This window comes from Vombatus ursinus, unplaced genomic scaffold, assembly GCF_900497805.2.
Source record: "Vombatus ursinus unplaced genomic scaffold, bare-nosed wombat genome assembly UNPS02009062.1, whole genome shotgun sequence".
Lineage (NCBI taxonomy): Eukaryota > Metazoa > Chordata > Mammalia > Diprotodontia > Vombatidae > Vombatus > Vombatus ursinus.
In genome coordinates, this window is record NW_020948840.1 from 13,872,923 (window position 1) to 13,892,047 (window position 19,125).

Genomic DNA, 19,125 nt, shown 5'->3' on the forward strand with positions numbered 1-19,125 from the left:
GTAATAGTCACCAGAAGAAAGAACAACTTCAGAGGTAAGATCATGAAGTTGGGGAGCAGAGAAGGTGATGGAAAGGAAAGAAAGATGGGGTAACAACCATGGTCAGGGTAAAAGAAAGAGGAAGTTAGGAAGGGCAGTGATCTGGAAAGAAAATGGCTTTAACTATAGATCATTAATGCTTAGTGCACTACTCCTACACCATATTTTTCCTATATAAAGTGGTACAAGGATCAAAGAGAGGGAAAAGTACAAGAAAATATGATGCATTCACACATGTGTATGTTTGTATTTGTATTTGTTGTGTATGTGTGTGTTTCTCTTTTGTTTGGTGTAGATAATAGTGAGGTTCATATGACACCTGCTCCTCATACCCATTCTTTCTTGTTTGTATGCGCTTCTTACATGTTCTGATTATAAGAAATAGTAATCTCTACCTCCTTCTTCCTACTTTCCTCTCTAGTCTATTCCTTTTCCCATTGCCCATCTTCCTTCTCTTAAGTTCACTCAACAGATTAAAACTACCCTTAGGCATTCTGCTTGTTTAATTATCTCTGTCACCCCTAATTTATTATGGTTCTAAAGAAACACTTCTTTCTTCTTCCTCTATTAGAATATAAGGTCATTATAATTGTATATAATATCAGCACCAGAAAACAGAGGTTCTCCACCAGCCAGCACTTCATCATCCATACATGAACCATTGGTTGCAGTGAATGGAGAAATTTTGAATACTATGGATAAGTTCACTCACCTTGGCAGTATAAATTCCAGGGATGGCCACATAGACAATAAGGTTGGTGCACACATTAACAGAGTTAGCTCAGTGTTTGGGAGGCTTTGAAAGAATGTGTGGGAGAGAAGAGGTATTAGGCCACTGATCAAACTAAAGGACTATATAGAGCCATTGTGTTAGCCTTATTGTTGTAAGCCTCTGAAACCTGGACAGTCTACCAACATCATGTCAGGAAATTGAATTGCTTCCATTTGAATTGTCTTAGAAAGATTCTGAAGATAAGCTGGCAAAATAAAGTACTATACGTTGAGATCTTCTCTCAAATTGAAGTTCCAGGCATTCAAACTCTATTGCAGAGAGCATATCTCTGGCAGGGACATTAAATTTTTCATATGCCAAACAAACGTTTACCTAAAGGACTATTCTATGGAGAACTCACAGAAGGCAAGTGCTCACACAGGTATCAGAAGAAACAATATACTCTTAAGGTCTCTCTGAAGAACTTTAGTTTTGATTGTGAGACATGGGAGATACTGGACGTCAGTCGCATGAGTGGAAGAAGGGAAAGCAGCCCAGACAAGAGAGATAGTCAGAGAAAATGCTTGAAGCTGAGACATAGGGTGTCTTGTTAATGGAACAAGCACTAGGCCAGTGTCACTGGATCTTAGAGTACATGTTGGGAATTAAAGTGTAAGAACACTGGAAAAGTAGAAGGGAGCTAGGCTATGAAGGGCTTTGAATGCTAAACAGAGCCTTTGGCATTTGATCCTGGAGGCAATAGGAAGCCAGTGGAGTTTATTGATTAAAAGAGTGACATAATTGGACCTGTACTTTAGGGAAATAACTTTGGTAGCTGAATGGAGAGTGGATTGGAGTGGGGACAAACTTCAGACAGGTGTGTATGTGTAAATATGTGTATATAAGCATATCTGTTCATTGTTTATCTATCTTGCATACCAAAAACCTTATTAGAGAAATTTGATGCATTGATTCTATGCCCCCACTCACCATTTGACCATTTTTCTAGGTTTATTAATTTTGTTTGTGTAGAAAGTTTCATTTTGATGTAATCAAAGTTATATGTTTTATCATTTAGAATTGCCTCTATGCTTAAGATATATATTATACATACTCTACTGTTAAGGATACATTTCCTACCCATGGTCTGCTTCTCACCTGATTTTTAAAAATATTTTGATTTTTAATAGTAAATTCATATAACCATTTAAAACATATTGTGGAATCTAACACAGAGTTTTGATCAAAGTCTGATTTCTGTCATTTTATTTTCCAGTTTTTCTAGCAGTTTTAATAAAGTACAGAGTTTGTCCTAAGTAATTTATTCTCCAATTTATTGAACACTGGGTTATTAATTCCATTGTTTCTGATTCTCCCTTGTCATCTCCATTTTTTTTTTAGGCAATTGGGGTTAAAGTGACCTGCCTAGGGTTACACAGCTAGTAAGTGTCAAGTGTTTGGTCTGAGGCCAGATTTGAACTCAGGTCCTCCTGACTTCTGGGCTGGTGCTCTATCCACTGCACCACCTAGCTGCCCCTGTCATCTCCATATTTTAACCAACACCAAATGGTTTTGTTGACTGCTGCTTTACATATGGCTTGAGGTCTGGGAGTGTTATTTCCCTTTTATCCCTACTTCTTTTCATTACTTCCCTTGATATTCTAGATCTTTTACCTTCCCAAATTAATTTTATTATTATTTTATAAAGTCCTATAAAATGTTTCTTTGATGTTAGGAATGGCAAACCATTACAGTTGTAAATTAATTTTGGTAGTATAGTTATTTTTGTTATATTTGCATGGACTAGTCATGGACACTGAATAATCCTCCAGCTATTTATTTTGTTCTTTATTTCTTTAAGGAATATTTCATGATTGAATCAAGTAAAGTATTACATTGTATTGGTAGATTGATTCCTAAATATTTTAAGCATTTTGTAGTTATTTGTAATGGGATTTCCCTTCCTATTATTGCCTGTTGTATTTTTAAAAAAATATTATATAGAAATTCAATTTAAGGGTTTATTTTGTAGCCTGTGACTTTATTGAAATTGTTAATTGTTTTAATTAGTATCTTTTCTGACTACCTTGGAGTAAATGATAATTTACTTAGGAAATTAAATTATCATTTCATCGGCAAATAGGGATAGTTTTTAATCTCCTCTTTACTGATCTTTATGTTATTAATTTCTTTCTCTTGTCTTATTATTGTTGCTAGCATTTCCAGAAATATGTTGAAAAATAGTGGGGAGAGTGAAGACCCTTGCTTTACTCCTATCGTTAGTGGTTAAGTTTTTAGTTAACTTCTTTGCATATGATGCTTGCATTTAGTTTTAGATAGAATTTTTTTATATTTTAAAAAGACACCTCTGTCCCTATACTTTGTAGGTTTTAAGTATAAATGAATCTTGTACTTTGAAAAAGGCCTTTTCTGCATCTATTGATATAATCATGTGATTTTGGATTTTTTAATTTAATATGATTGTGTTGATTGTTTTCCTAATGTTGAACCCTCCTTGCATACCTGGCATAAATCCAATTTATTGATGATGAAGATTTCTTGGCTGAAGTGCTGTAGTTTGTTTGACGGTGTTTTTACTTGAAGATTTTGAATCAATATTTGTTAATGATATTGGTCTGTAGTTCTTCTGCACATTATTTTTTCCTCCTGGGTTTAAGTATTAGGATTATATTTGACTCATATAAGGAATCTGAGTACCTTCTTTCTCAGTTTTTGAGAATAATTTGTATAGTATAGGTATTAATTATTCTTTAAACATTTAATAGAATTCCCTGCTGAATCCATTAGGACCAGGAGTTTTTTTCTTTGCTTGTTCCTTTTACAGCTAACTCTTTTTCCTTTCCTGAGATTGGATTATTTAATATTTCTGTTTGGTCTTCTGTCAGTCTATGTTTTTAAAATTTTTGAAGGCACTCCTCTTTTTTTGTGTGTTTCTAGCTTCATTAGCATATAATAGCATGTAGTAGATTCTTGTCATTCTTTTTATTTTTTCTGGTTTTATTATGATTTCACCTTGTTTGCTATTTTGTTTATTTGATTGTCTGCCCTTTTATTTTAATCAGATTGGCTAAAGGTTTATACATTTTATTTTTTTCAAAGAATCAGGTTTTAGTTTTATTGGTTGTTTCTATAAGTTTTTTTGGTTTCCAGTTTGTTTATTTCTCCTCTAATTTTTAATATCTTCTCTTTGTACTTATTTTATATCTGGTCATTTATTGGCTTTCTAATGTTTAAATATGCTTGTTCATTACTCCTCTCTTTTCCTATTTTGTTAATATATATTTGTAGGGATAGGATTTCTTGCCCTGAGGACTGCTTTAACTGCATCCCTGAAATTTTGGTATATTATTTTATTTATTTATTAATTTATTTAGTTTTTTGGTGAGACAGTTGGGGTTAAGTGACTTTCCTAGGGTCACATAGCTAGTAAGTTGGTATCTTATTTTATCGTTATCATTTTCTTTCATATAATTGATAACTGTTTCTATGATTTTTTCTTTGGCCTACTCATTATTTAGGATTTCATTGTTTAGACTCCATTTGGCTCTGTGTCTTTTGTTTGTGCTCCCTGAACTAATTACTATTTTTATTGTGTTGTGGTCTGTAAAGAATGTTTACTATTTCTGCTTTTTTATATTTGTTTGCAATATCTCTGGGTCTTAGCACATAGACAGTTTTTGTAAAAGTTTCATGTGGTACCAAGATGTACATGTAGTCTTTCTTTATTTAAAATTATGTTTATATTTTTCAATGAGCAAAAATCTACTTTCTCTCTTTCCCACACCTACCCTACTCTCTGAGAAGAAAAAAGAAAGAAAAAACACTTCTGTAATAAACGTACATAATCAAGGGAGACAAATACCCCTATTGGCCATGTCATATACATATATATGTCATATACATATATGCATATACACATATGTGTGTGTCTTATTTTGTACTTTTGAGTCCTTTCATCTCTCTATCAGGAGGTGGGTGGCATAATTTATCCTCTGCAGTCATGGTTGGTCATCATACCAATCAGAGTTCCTAATTCTTTCAAAGCGGTTTATTTTTAACATATTGTTGTCATCATAATTGTTTTCCTGGTTCTATTCACTTCACTTTTTATCAATTTATACAAATCTTCTCAGGTAAACCATCCCCTTCATCATTTCTTACAGTACAATAATATTTCATCATATTTATATACTATAACTCATTCATCCATTCTCCAATATATGGGCAATCCTCATATTCTCACTTTGCCACCTCAAAGAGAGTTATAAATATTTTTGAACATCCTTAGAGTTTGTTTTCCTTAAGAGCTCTCTTAATCTACCCTCCCTCTAATTCTCCCTTTTCCACTTTTCCTCCTATTGAATGAAATGTGTATCTGTACTTGTGTGTGTTAAACATTTCTACAAATTTCTGAAATATTACTGCTAATGAAGATAATAACAGAGCTAACATTTACATAGTTATATAAAATGTACAGAACGCTTTACATATATTATCTCATTTGATACTCAAAACAATGCTGTGTAATAAAGGTTGCCATTATCCCCATTTAACATCTGAGGAGACTGAGATTGAGAGAGGTGAGGTACCTTACCCTTTTCACATGGTTAGTCAGTGCTCTATCTACTATGCCATGCTGTTCATCCAGTGGTGAGATAAAGAATACACATGGTCAAGTGATGTACGTAGGAGTGGACATGTCATCATAAACATGTAATTCATGTTGCTAAGAGGTCTCAGCTGGAATGCTTCTCTCTCTGTTCTGCTAGATCTCCCACCACAAAGATGTTGCCATTGGCTGTTGGACTGTTCTCTTAATTGAACTTTCATCTTTTGATCATTTAGAGTTGGGTTATTCTCTACAGGTCTTGGATGCTATCTCTTAGTCACCTGCCACTATGTAGAATTTTTTTCTCCTGTAGAAGGGTTTTATTAGATCTTTTAGCTCATAGTCCCAGAGACTATTCCAAGCTCTTTTGTGATTCAGACCATTTTTACCCAACTAATCCCACAGATTTTAATCTGTCTTTTGAACTTCTTTGATTCTGTCTGAGGTGATACTCTCTGAAATCAGTCTGCTTTTCAAATTGGGTTGGGAAAATTTCTTTCAACATGTTTCTGCTACCATTACACCAATTGTGGGTCCACGAAAATCAGCCCAGGAGCAGGACCTAGAGAAATTTCAGTGTAGATTATGACTATTGGCTATTTTCCTATCAGTAACAAAGTTGTGCTCCTTTCTACACTGCTTCTCTTCCCTCCCCTGTATTGCCCCCAAGGAAGAAATGTCAATCTTGGGATATCGTATCTATTACATTGGTGCAGAATGTAGATACTTATGAACAATAGTTCATCTCTTAATCATGGCCCTGTTGAAACTACTTCAGGTTCAAGGCATTCTTCAGTTCAGTATCTGTACAAAACCATAGTATATAAAACTTCACTGATATTTCTTAACTAGACCAACCAGAAGATATTAGTTTATTTATTTTTTTGTCATGTAGCTGTACACAATTTTCTAATAATTTTCTTTCATCTTCATTTGTTGTGAATTCTTTTTCATTTGTGATATTGGTAATTTGGTTTTCCTTTTTTTTTTTTTTTTGCTAGGTAATGGGGTTAAGTGACTTGTCCAGGGTCACACAGCTAATAAGTGTTATGTGTCTGAGGCCGGATTTGAACTCAGGTCCTCCTGACTCCAGGGCCGGTGCTCTATCCACTGTGCCACCTAGCTGCCCCCAGAAGATATTAGTTTAAAGCAGACATTTGATTAAATAGCGTAGCAAAACAGATGACAATTAACATTTCACCAATGTATACAGGGTATTCAGTCACATTTCCACTATAAACTGCTTCCCAATGACCATATTGTGATTCTAATCCCTATCTTCTTCCTGTTGCCTCTTTTCCAGGAAAGAAAGACACAGTTGGGTTATCAGTAAAATTATTAGCTCCCAAATAGCCTGCCTGTCTATCTCCCCAACACAAGAAGAGAAACAGATCAATTTTGCTTATGGTAGGTATTATGAAACATGCCCATGTCTTCCCCATCCTTAAACCACTCACTTGATCTGATCATCCCAAGTAGGCATCATCTTACATCACTGCTTTTTTTGGTGGATAAACTTCTTGAGAAAGCTGTCCACAATCTGTGACTTCACTTTTCCTCTCACTTTCTCAAAACCTCTATAGTCTGGCTTCTGACTTTATCATTTGACTCAAATTACTCTCTCCAAAGTCACCAGTGATCTCTTAATTACCAAATCGAACAGCCTTTTCCTTAGTTATCACTCTTCTTGCCTTTCCTGCAATTGTTGACACTGTCAATCATTATCTTCTGGGTATTGCTCCTAATGACACTGCTCTCACCTGGTCCTCTTCCTTACTGTGTTCTCAGTCTCTTTTGCTGGATCTTCTTCCAAGCCCTACTCAATAACTGTAAGTATCCTCCAAAATTCTTTTGTGGGTCCTTTTCTCTTTTCCCTCTACACTGTCTCACTTTCTGATCTCATCAGCTCCCATGTATTCAATTATTATCTCCATGCAGATGATTCTCAGATCTATTTATCCAGTCCTAACCTCTCACCTGACTTCTAGTCTACAGCTAGGTGGTGCAGTGGATCTCAAAATCTTATAAAAGTGAATGTTGAAAACTAAAAATAAATAAGTGAATGATTCTTTAAAAAATCCAAAAAAATTTTTTTTTAAATAAATAAATGAATGAATGAATGAATGAATGATTCCAGCTGGGCCTGGAGTCAGGAAGACTCATCTTCCTGAGTTTTAAACCTGGCCTCAGACACTAACTAGCTGAGTAACCCTGGGCAAGTCACTTAACCTTGTTTGCCTCAGTTTCTTCATCTGTAAAATGAGCCAAGGAAGGAAATGGCAAACCATTTCAGTATCCTTGCCAAGAAAACCCCGTGTCATGAAGAGCCAGACATGACTGAAAAATGACAGAACAACAACAAACCTCTTGCCTGACTTCTGGTTTACAACTGTGTTTTAGACATCTCAAACTATATGTCTTATAGACATCTCAAATACAACATATCCAAAACCAATACTCATTATCTTTCTTCCTACACCTTCCCCTCTTTTTAACTTTCCTATTACTGTAGAGGGTGGCATGGTCTTCCCAGTCACCCAGGTTTACAGCCTCAGTGTCATACTAGACTCCTTATTGGCACTCACCCTATGTAATATCCAATCTATTGCTAAGTCTTATTTTTTACTGTCACAACTTCATTTGTAAATGTTCCCTTCTGTTTTCTCACACAAGTACCATCCTGATGCAGACTTTAATTACTTCACACCAAGACTATTTCAAAAAACTTCTGGTTGGTCCTTCTGCCTCAAGTTTCTCCCTCTTCTAACCCATCCGCCACTCAACCATCACAGAGATCTTCTAAAAGTACAGGTCTAACCATGTTATCCCTTTACTCAATAAGCTTCAATGGCTTCTTTTAACATCTAGGTTAAAATATAAAATCTTCTGTTTGACTTTTAAAGCCTTTCATAATCTAGGCCCTCCCTAATTTTCCAAACTTCTTACACTTTATCCTCTTCCACATACTGACTTTATGATGTGGTGACACTGGCCTCTTTGCTGTTGCTCACACAAGACATTCTATCTTCCAAATCCATGACTTTTCTTTCTTTTAAAATTTTTTCTCGTATTTAAAAAATCATTCATTTATTTATTTTTAGTTTTCAACATTTGCTTTTTATAAGATTTTGAGTTCCAAAATTTTTCTCCTTCCTTTCCCTCCCCCTCCCAAGATGGCATGCAATCTGATACAGGCTATGTATGTACAATCATATTAAACATATTTCCACATTAGTCATGTTGTGAAAGAAGAATCAGAACAAAAGGGAAAAACCATGAGAAAGAAAAAAACAATAACAAAAAAGAGAAAGTAGTATGCTTTGATCTGCATTCAGACTGCATAGTTCTTTCTCTAGATGTGGATAGCATTTTCCACCATGAGTATTTTGGAATTGTCTTAGCTCCTTGCATTGCTGAGAAGAGCTAAGTCTATCAAAGCTGGTCGATGTTGCTGTTACTGTGTACAATGTTCTCCTGTTTCTGCTCACTTCACTCACTATCAGCTCATGTAAGTCTTTCCAGGTTTTTCTGAAATCTGCCTACTCGTCATTTCTTATAGAACAATAGTATTCCATCACATTCATATACCATAACTTGTTCAGCCATTCTCTAATTGATGGCATCCCCGCGATTTTCAATTCTTGGCCACCACAAAAAGAGCTTCTATAAATATTTTTGGACATGTGGGTCCTTTTCCCTTTTCTATGATCTCTTTGGGATACAGACCTCGTAGTGGTATTGCTGGATCAAAGGGTGTAAATCCATGCCTTTTCACTGGCTCCTTCCAGCCCTGGAATGTGCTCCCTTTTTACCTTTACCTCTTGGCTTTCCCAGTCTTCTTGATGACTCAGCTCCAATTGCACCTTCTTTAACACGTCTATCTGTCATCCCACTCCCCCACCCCCAATTTTCTTTCTGCTGAGATATCTTTGATTTGTACTATATATATTTTATATGTATATACATGTTTGTATGCTGTCTCTCCTATTCAAATCTGAGCTCCTTGAGCACAAGGACTGTGTTTTTTCCTTTCTCTATATCTTTAAGTACACAGTGATTGGCTCATAGTAAGCAGTTAATAAATGCTTATTGACTGATTCTTGAAATACAGTACCAGCAGCATGACTTCTGTGGATAGGGACTCAAGTGAGGAGAGAAGTCTTGCTAACACACTTTTCCCAGGGACACACTGCATGAGTATGATCTAGACTGAGGGACAGATGAGTAGTAAGTCTCATGGAGGCAGAATTGAGCCTCAAATCTTGCTGTTCCAGTGTGGCTGCTGCTTCTGCTGCCCTTACTGGTCCCAGGGGGGATGAACCCTGAGATCCTTAAACTTCTGAAGGACTTCAAGGTCATGTCATTTAAGGACTGATTGGAAACCCAGATTCGCCCCACTCCAAACAACCCCAATAAAACTTAAAAATGAGCCAGTTAAAAAAAGGAATAAGAGTAATCACCTGTGAATAGTAATGAGATAAGGAATAAAGAAGGGTCACCTCTTGGCAAATGACCTCAAGATGTCGAGCAAAGGATAAATCAGTATTCATTGGTATACTACAGAGGAGATGATTGTTTGGGTATGGGTTGGACTTGATGATATCTGGGGCCTTTTCCACTGCTAAGCTTCTATGATTTTGTAGTAAGTGATCAAGAAACCAATATACATAAATATAATGAAAATATTATATGATGGATGCATTCAAGAAGTGAAAAATAAAATATTATTTGACTTTTGAAGAGGCTTTTGGGGTATTAGAGAATGCTTCCTGGAGGACATGGCATTTGACTGGACTTTAAAGAATGGATTGGGGCATTTTGCAGTGGAATGGACTTTGCATCTGTTGTTAATAGGAATGCTTTAAATTTTTCCCGTTCTAGTCTGATTCTTGATTAAAAAGAGAGTTTTCAAAAGGAAATGTCCTTTTATCCTTATGCTTTTTAATGCTTTTTAAAAAACACAAGTGAATGCTATGTTCTACCAATGGCCTTTTCAACATCTATTGATACAATTATGTAGATTTGTTATTTTTCCTATGAGTATTGATTACTTTCCAAATATTAAATCATTCTTTTATATATTTTGCTTAGTCAGGATGAATTATTTTTTGATATATTGAAATATTCTATTTGTCTGTTCAAAATCTTTAAGTGGTTCTCTATTACTTCTAAGATAAAATGCAAACTTATTAGCTTTAACCTCTACAATACGAGTTCAATCTGTCTTTCCAGCATTATTTAATACTATTCTACTTCATACTCTATATTTCAGCCATACTGGACAAATCAACATTCCGTGTCCTATCTCCATGTGTTTGTACAAGCTATTCTGCACACTTTGAGTGACCTTCCTGTTTTCTCTCTGCCATTAAGAATCTTTATCATTCTTTAAGACTTGGTGCTGGTACCACCTCCATGCTGAAATTTTCCTGATTATCTCAGTTAGTGATCTCTCCGTCCTGAAATTGTCTTGTATTTACTGATCTTTGTACCTGTTATATCCTGATATATGTATATATGTATATATAACTACATACAAACATACATACATATATCTACATGTACGTATACATGTACATGTATTTGGAAGTAGTATTGCACAGTGGAAAGCATATTACATTGTAAGGCAGAGGATCTGAGTCCTAATCTAAGCTCTGCTACTTGTAATTTGTGTCACCTTAGGCATGCCACTGTAAGATGAAGGAATTAGAATAGATCACCTTTAAGGTTGCCACCTGCTCCAAATCTATGATCTTTCCAGTAAAATGTAAATTCCTCCAAAGCAGGCACTGGTTCTTTTTTGTACTCTGCTAGATGCTGGGGATATGGTGTCTTTGGCTAAGTTTCTGAGTAATGGGATTTCAAGATTTAAAACTAGAAGGGAGAGATCATTTAAGTGATAATCTAACCCTACTCCTCATTTTTCAGAAAAGGAAAATGAGCCTTAAAGAGATTAAAGTAATTTGTCTAATGTAATAAAAGAGTAATTCAATTCAGCAAACTTTGACTATGTTTATTAAGCATCTTTGACTATGTTAAGACATAATTCTTGATCATATACATTTGCATCAATTTCCTGTTTAACTTAGGTATCAGACCTTAATCAGAGATATATGATGTAAAGATTTTTTTTCTCATCAACAACTTGTTTTTTATTCTAGTTACATTGATTTTGCTTGTGCAAAAACCTTTTAGTTTTATATTATTCAAAATTGACTATTTTGTCTTTTGTGATTCCTTTTCTCTTTTAGTTTATCTTAATGATTTGTCTTTTATGATCCTTTCTTTCCCTTTGGCTCATCTTAATAACTTTTCTGGTGGGTTTTATTTGTTTCCATTTCTTTATTGAATTAAGTATTAAATTATTGCCTGACTATTGAATGATTAGTAACAAAGATGACCAGTTCTTATTTTGAACAATTTGTTTGATCCTTAAGAAGTTATGGGCTTTCTAGGTAGTCACACTCTAATACTGAGATGAGTCTGTGATCTCATTAATGTGTCTAAATCCTTTAATATTGCAGATTATAACCCATCCATTCCTATTCATTCAGTGTAACTCTTATTTGTGTATTCCCATAATTTCACCATAGGGAGACTGCCCAACATGTTGGATGAAATTACACATACACACACACACACACACACATATATGTAATAGTCTATGTTTCTATACATCTACTTCTCAACAATATTATTGTCAGGTTTGGGGATCAAAGCTAAAGGAACACAACCTTCTCTGAGAGTCTTGCCTAGAGTTGCTAATACAACTGTGGTAACTGGGGACTGGCCAATGGAGACTGGACCTTGGAGAATGTATGGGATGTTCTGCCTGCTGGCAATTTGAGTGGAAGATTGATGAGCCTGCTTCCAGAAACATGGAATGGTATTAATGGAAGGACTCTGCCTTCAATATAGAGTATGCACAGTATCCTTTGACTATTTCCTGTGTGATGGATATGCTTGATAATCTGATGCTCAGGACCTTTTCAACTCCCTCAGTTGCCTCTCCCTTCTGATTGGAGGGCTGGAGGGTGGACCAATGATTTCCTCCAAAGCCTTCCTCACAACTTTTCAGGTTCTGGAACTCCATTTTCCATCAGTCACATTATGTGCTTTTTTTTTTTTCCTGGGCTAGGCAATGGGGTTAAGTGACTTGCCCAGGGTCACAGAGGTAGTAAGTGTTATGTGTTTGAGTCCAGATTTGAACTCAGGTCCTCGTGAATCCAGGGCTGGTGCTCTATCCACTTCGCCACCTAACTGCCCCTAGTTTTGATTCCAAGAGACATCATACCTCACCTCCCACCCCTCCCACCCCTGCCTCTTCTCTCCCAGTTTTCTTTTGTGTATTGAGTTTCTCCATCAGATTGTAAGCACCTTGAGGGGAGGGACTGTCTTTCTTTTTCTTGTTTTTTTTTTTTATGCCCAGTATTAAACATAGTGCCTAGCACATTATAGCCACTTAATAAACATTTATTGAATTAAATTGAATTTATGGAAAACTTTTTAATTGCTTGTTGAGCCAGAATTTAGCATGCATACAAAAGATACAAACAGATGAAAGTTCCCTTTGTCCCATACAGCTCTCTAGTGAGAAGAAAGAAATGTTATAAGCTTCTCCACATGGCTGCTGCTTCTTCAGTTTCTGTCATGTGGCTTCTTTCCTCATCTTAAGTGAATGAATATCAGAGACAGACTAGACCAGATTATGACCTTGTAAACCTGAAAAGGTTCAAAGAGCTGCTTCAACTAGTTGCTCTTCAGGGCTGGATCCTCACTGACTGGTCTTAGCTTCTGTAGCTAATAGCTCTGGTTACTGAAGGGGACCCTCTTCTAACCTTTCAGGTTTCATGAGGTCATAATCTGGTCCACTCCATCGCTAATACTCACTCTGATCTTTCCTAAGATCAGGAGAGAAGAAACATAACAGAGACAGGAGAAGTAGCAGTGCCATGTATTTGTGGCCACATGGAGAACAGGTAGGCCCCCATCCAGTGGCTTAAAGTATTTCTTCCTTCTCACTAGAAAGCTACTAAGGAGAGAATGAATTTTGATCTGTTTGTGCCTTGTATATATATTACTTTCTGGCTTAGCAGATATTTAATTAAAAGTCTACCACTACAAAGTAAGCCAACTGGATAACTGTATATGCCTAAATCATGGCAGGACTCCTCTATTATGCACCGTCACATATTTCTAGAAGCAAGGTCACTGAGCATTCCCTTCAATTGCTGGCTGGAAGAGCATGCTATGTATATTCCAAAGATTGGGACCTGCTGGTTATTCCCCATTATATTTTTTTATGGTTTGCTACTTCTCTCCCTTTCTTCCTGTAGCCTCTCATCATGCTTCTCTCTCCCCTCCTCTTCAAAGCCCATACTTAAAAGTTTCATCAGAATATTGGCAATTCCCTTGAACTAATCAAGAACAAGGGAGGAGAGCCCAACTGGAAACATACCTGTCCTAGGGGTTAGAAACCAGTATTGATGGACCAGAATTCTGAAGTGCTATCTGTTGGTTATTCTTTAAGGGCCACATATCTACTTACTCAGGCAGAACTCTACTGTTGGGTACAGTCCCTATCATAATAAAGCTTAACTTATGCTAAAAACCTAGTAGGCTTGATCCAAAATAAAATCATCAAATGTTAGTTAGGAGGGACTTTTAGACATCATTTTACAGATAAGGAATCTTTTCCCGTCTTCCATAGAATGCAGGCTCCTTGAAGATAAAGAATGTTTTGTTTTTGTTTTGTTTTTATTTTTGTATTTCCAGGACCTAGCACAGTACCTGACACATTACAGGTCCTTAATAAATTCTCATAGATTAGTTGATTGATTAAAAAGGATTTGTCCAAGATGGCACAATGAACACCTATGCCCTTAGCTCTCTCTCAAAAGAGAGAGAGTAAGAATAGTAATCACTTATATTTATTTAGCATGTATGTATGTAGTATGTATGTATATTTATGTTACATATTTATGTAGTATGTATGTATGTACTATGTATGTGTATTTATGTTACATATTTATGTAAGGTTTATTAAGGACTTTGTTCATTACCAATAGTCCTAGAAAGGGGGTTGCCATAGACATTATTATCCCTATATTGAAGACACAGAAAATAGATTCAGAAAATGGGGCTCACCCTTAGGCACATAGCTAGTGAGTCCAGAGCTTCCAAGATCCTGTGTTCTTTTCATTCAACCATGCTGTTCAGATAGAAGAGACGGCAAGCTTTCCCCTGTTGTGTTGCAGTTGGGAAAAGATATTAGTTTCCTAGAATTTCAGGCAGTTACATAGAATTCCGGCCCTTACTACTTCTGCATAGTAACTTGCCTTGACTCTTCTACTTAAGAACTTTTAATGTCTACTCAAGGTTTTTACCTTGACATCATGGGGAGATCCCTGAGACATCGAGTTTCTATCACAGATGATTTCTTAGACATTTAGGATAGTAATAACAGTAACCTACATTTCCATGATGCTTTCTGGTTTATAACTTGCTTTCTTCACAACAGTACTGTGATGTGTATGTGGTCATGCCAGTGTTGTTATTTCCATTTCATAGTTGAGAAAACAGGGTCCCAGACGGGACATGATTTGTCCATGGTCACCTAGCTAATAAATACTGGAGATTGAATACAAACCCACATCCTTGAACTCTAAGTTTTGCAGTGTCTTCTTTATTGTATGCTCTCCTTGAGGATGTAAAAATGATCCCAGCAGTATTTGGTTTTGGGTGGTGGGGTGGGGTGGATTATGTACTACTTGATTTTTCAGCCAGTTACCTCTTCTCAGACTACACCCTTTATTTGCTGGAAAGGGATTGGCTGGGAAGCAATAGCCTGTGGACTTGTTTTTGGGGTTTTTGAACTCTTTCCTATTCTTCTGTTGGCCTGAGGAAATTCATGTACCAGCCTCTTGTCAGCTTCTTTCTCCCTTTGAAGGTTTTTAATGGGGGCATAAGGGAAGAGGATGCTATATTGGAGCATGATTTCTACCTTCAGGCAAGCCCCTGAAGGCTAACTCATTCTTGTCTTGAATGCCCAGTTACCCACTCTTCTCTGTCAGGAATAGCCCCGTTTCCAGCAGCTCAACCTTTCCATTGCCAAAGTCAATAGGACTGTCTCAGGCAGCAGAGGCATCTGTTGACTTCTTTATTATGTCTCCTCTCTTGTACCTTTCAAATCAGCTCACTATTTTTCCCTTTGTCTTGGACCTTTTCCTATCCTTAAGAAAGCTTGATAAAAATAAGATATCTTGGCTCTGTTTTCCATAACAGGTCACGCATATTTTCTCTCACCAAATTTTGGGGTTTGGAGTGGCTCAGAAGGAGGTGATATATATACAAATAAGTAATGAATATATTTATATTTGTGAATATATATGTACATTTATATATACATTTATAGTTGTGAATATATGTGTGTGTGTGTGTGTGTGTGTATGTATGCGCGTGCATGTGTGTATACCAGAGGACTGGCTAATGAAGGCCCATTGCTTATGAGCATGTATAGGATGCTCACTTAATACAATCTCACACATAAAATCATGTATTCATATTCTGTGACTGATTCTGGTCCATTTATTGTGTAGTGAGTGGCCTAATCTTCCCACTCATATTGATATTAAACATGAACACATGGCCCTGCTGTGGCTTTTGTCCTTATTGTGTCTGTTCATTCTTGCCCTAAGTGAAGAGTATTAGAGATGGAACCCATTGAAGCTGTGACCCTGGGAGCTTTGGAAGGGTCTGGAGAGCACCAGGAGAATTGGAAGGTGAAAAAAATCAATTGTTCTTTGTCCTTTATTTTCTAGGTCTTTCCACAGTGTAGTTACAAAAGTTTTTTTGAAGTTCGATTTTTTTTTTCGCCATGAATTATTCAACTTGGTCATTGATTTTAAATGTTTATCTTTTGTTTTCAAAAAGAAAGGTTGGATTTCCTGGGCAACTGATTCTGGAAAACAGTACAAAAGAACATAAGGAGATACAATTAAATGGTAACAGTGAAGAATTAATGAAAACTGAAATTTCTATTAAAAATCACGAGAGGAATGAAAAACTGACTACAGCTTAAAATTCCCTCTCAAGGAAGGGAAATCTCAACATTATTGGGGTCTCAAGAACATGTTCAAGAAAATTCTATGACCATTACATTTCAGGAAATTATACAAGAAAACTTCCTAGAACTGTCAGCTTTTATTCAGTCTTTTATGGTTTTCATAAAGAAACCATGAGACTATCCTTGATGTTTTTGATGAGAGATGCTTTTCTTCCCTTTGGTAATTTGGAAGGTTTTTACTTTAAGGCTGTTGTTTTGAGGTTTGCCATTAATGTACTTGGGTGAGTTGAATTTCGAGTTTCCACCTTGTTTGTCTGTGTGTGTGTGTGTGTGTGTGTGTGTGTGTTAATTCTGTTTCCAGAATATTACTTGGTTTTGTTAGTTCTTAGAGATGTCCTTTCCTTGATCTCTTTTCTGCAAACATCAATTCCATCTGTTTCGCAATCTTTCTAACCATATTGATTTTTGAACATTTTTCATTCATCTATGTTGTTTGCTTTCTGCCAACTGTTTTGATAATTGTTTTAGTCACATTATAGATTTAAAACTAGAAGGGACTTTTGAAGCCATCATGCTTACTTCCTAAGTTTATAGGTAGGGAAACAGAGGCACAGAAAGGTGAAATAACTTGCTCACACTAATAGTAAGCATCCAGGGCATCATTTGAACACAGATCTTCCTGACTGCAATTCTAGTGCCCTAGCCTCTACATGATGCTGCATATCAATTCACTGATATGTTTAAATTCCTTTTGGGTATAGATATAGGGCCTGGATTGTGATTTTATTAGAATGGGGAACTCTGGGTGCAAAATCCATTTCTACCTACTTTCTCGGCAACATAGAGTTTTAAAGATTGCCCAGAGCATAGTTGAGTTAATTACCCAGAGTCACACACAGTCACACATATGCTGAAGAAAGGTCTTCTTGGGTCTAAGACCAGCTCTCTACCTATTTACTATACCATATTGTTTCCCAGTCTATTGGATTTTATCATTATATCCTCTTGAGATTTCTTTAGTTGCATTCATTTCTTTCTGGTATTTTTTCCTAATAGAAGATAAGCTTTTTGAAGGCAAGGGCTCTTCCATTTTTGCCTTTGTATCTCTAGGGCCTAGCACAGTGCCTGGCACATAGTAGATGCTTAATAATACTTGTTGGTTGATTGATTTTATTTCTTTAATTCCTTGAGTGCATCTGACATTCTTTTATTTTACCTCAGGATTTCTTCTGCTCTTCTGGGATTTACAAGGCTGTGACCGAAGAGTATATGTTCTGACGGGTCATCTACCAAGATGAGAAATATTTGAGTATGGACTTGGTATCAAGCTGAATGTCCACTGTCTGAAGGCAAAACTAACAAAATTTGGAAAGACTCATCATTGTGCTGGTCTCAGGACCATCCGTTCTTCAATGCTCAAAGACTATCTACTAAGTAAGAGAGGTGTTGTGATCTGTGTCAATTGAGGTTATACTCACAACAATGACATTACAGATTTCTAAAGTTTGCATGTCGTCTCCCCAATTAAGTTGTAAGCTCCTTGAGGGCAGGTGAAGAATGAACCTCCTTTATGACCTCCCAGTCCACCACCATCCTAGAAGTGTCATGAGGGAGATTAGCTGATTAGAAATTCATAGGATAGATTGTAGACTGGTGACATGGAGACAAGTTAGGATGCTATTGCAGTAGTCCAGTGAGAGGTGACTAAGCCTTGAACTATGATAGTGCCAGTGGGACCAGGAAGAGATGGATATGAGATGAATGTAGTGGTAAAATTGAAGCAGTCGGACATATACAGACAAACACATGAAGAAATTCAAAGAGAAGTATGACGTAGAGACAGTAGGCTAGGTGGATACCTAGAGAGAGACCTGTGTATCCACAAGGCCTACACAGAGAACTGGGTGCGCCAAGGAACTGGCCCCATACAGAAATAAAGAAGAAGGGACAGAGGTTCAATGAGAGAGAGGAAATGAATTTGGAGCTTCTAGGAGACAGAGATGCCTAGTCTTAATGGAACCTAGAGAGAAGTCAGTAGGCCACATCCTCTTCATGGTACCAAAGAGGACAAATGGAATAAAGGCCATCAGGGAACCATGTGTATTAGAACTAATTCTTCTCTGAGTAGTATGAACCATGCAGATGCAGAGGGAAGGAAAATCCCACTAGATAGGAATGTCACTTGATGCCCCCTGGAATGAAGAACAGAACTTTCTTGACTTGGCAAGGAGCTTGGTAAAAAAGTCGTTTTGCATTTTGGGTATTGTCCATTTTTTGACCGTCTAAATAAGACTTATCCTCTGGCCTATAACTCGTTAGCCTGGATGTTTGCCAAGTAAATGAGAGGTTTTAAAAGAGCAGAAGCTGGGTTGTGTTATTTCTGCGGCAAAGGTGAACCATTCAGATTATTATTGTCAGAGAGGCCCCCAAGCCAAAGTTGGTCAGTTGCATAAGTATCAAAGTTGTGTAAGGGCCATATGACATGTGAGTTATGTAGGTAAAGTGCTTTATAAACCTAAATATCAGGTCTTCTTATCAATAACAATTATTACCAATAATCTACTCCTATGTGAATGCTGCTGAATGCTACTAATAGAAGTCAGTGAACAACTCTGACTGGGTACATTACAAATTTATGCTGATTTCAAAAGGATCCTCCCTAGTGTGTGGTAATCCATT

The 19,125-nt window shown here is 36.6% G+C and overlaps 1 long non-coding RNA gene across 1 annotated transcript in view; it reads left to right on the forward strand.

The window, feature by feature from the left end:
* LOC114034764 overlaps window positions 1–18,803 on the forward strand; it is a 53,745-nt gene extending 34,942 nt beyond the window's left edge. The window contains exons 2-4 of the long non-coding RNA XR_003568134.1: window positions 611–793; window positions 6,685–6,788; window positions 17,668–18,803. This is a non-coding gene — a long non-coding RNA (uncharacterized LOC114034764). The remainder of the gene's footprint in view (window positions 1–610; window positions 794–6,684; window positions 6,789–17,667) is intronic.
* Window positions 18,804–19,125: the final 322 nt, after the last annotated feature.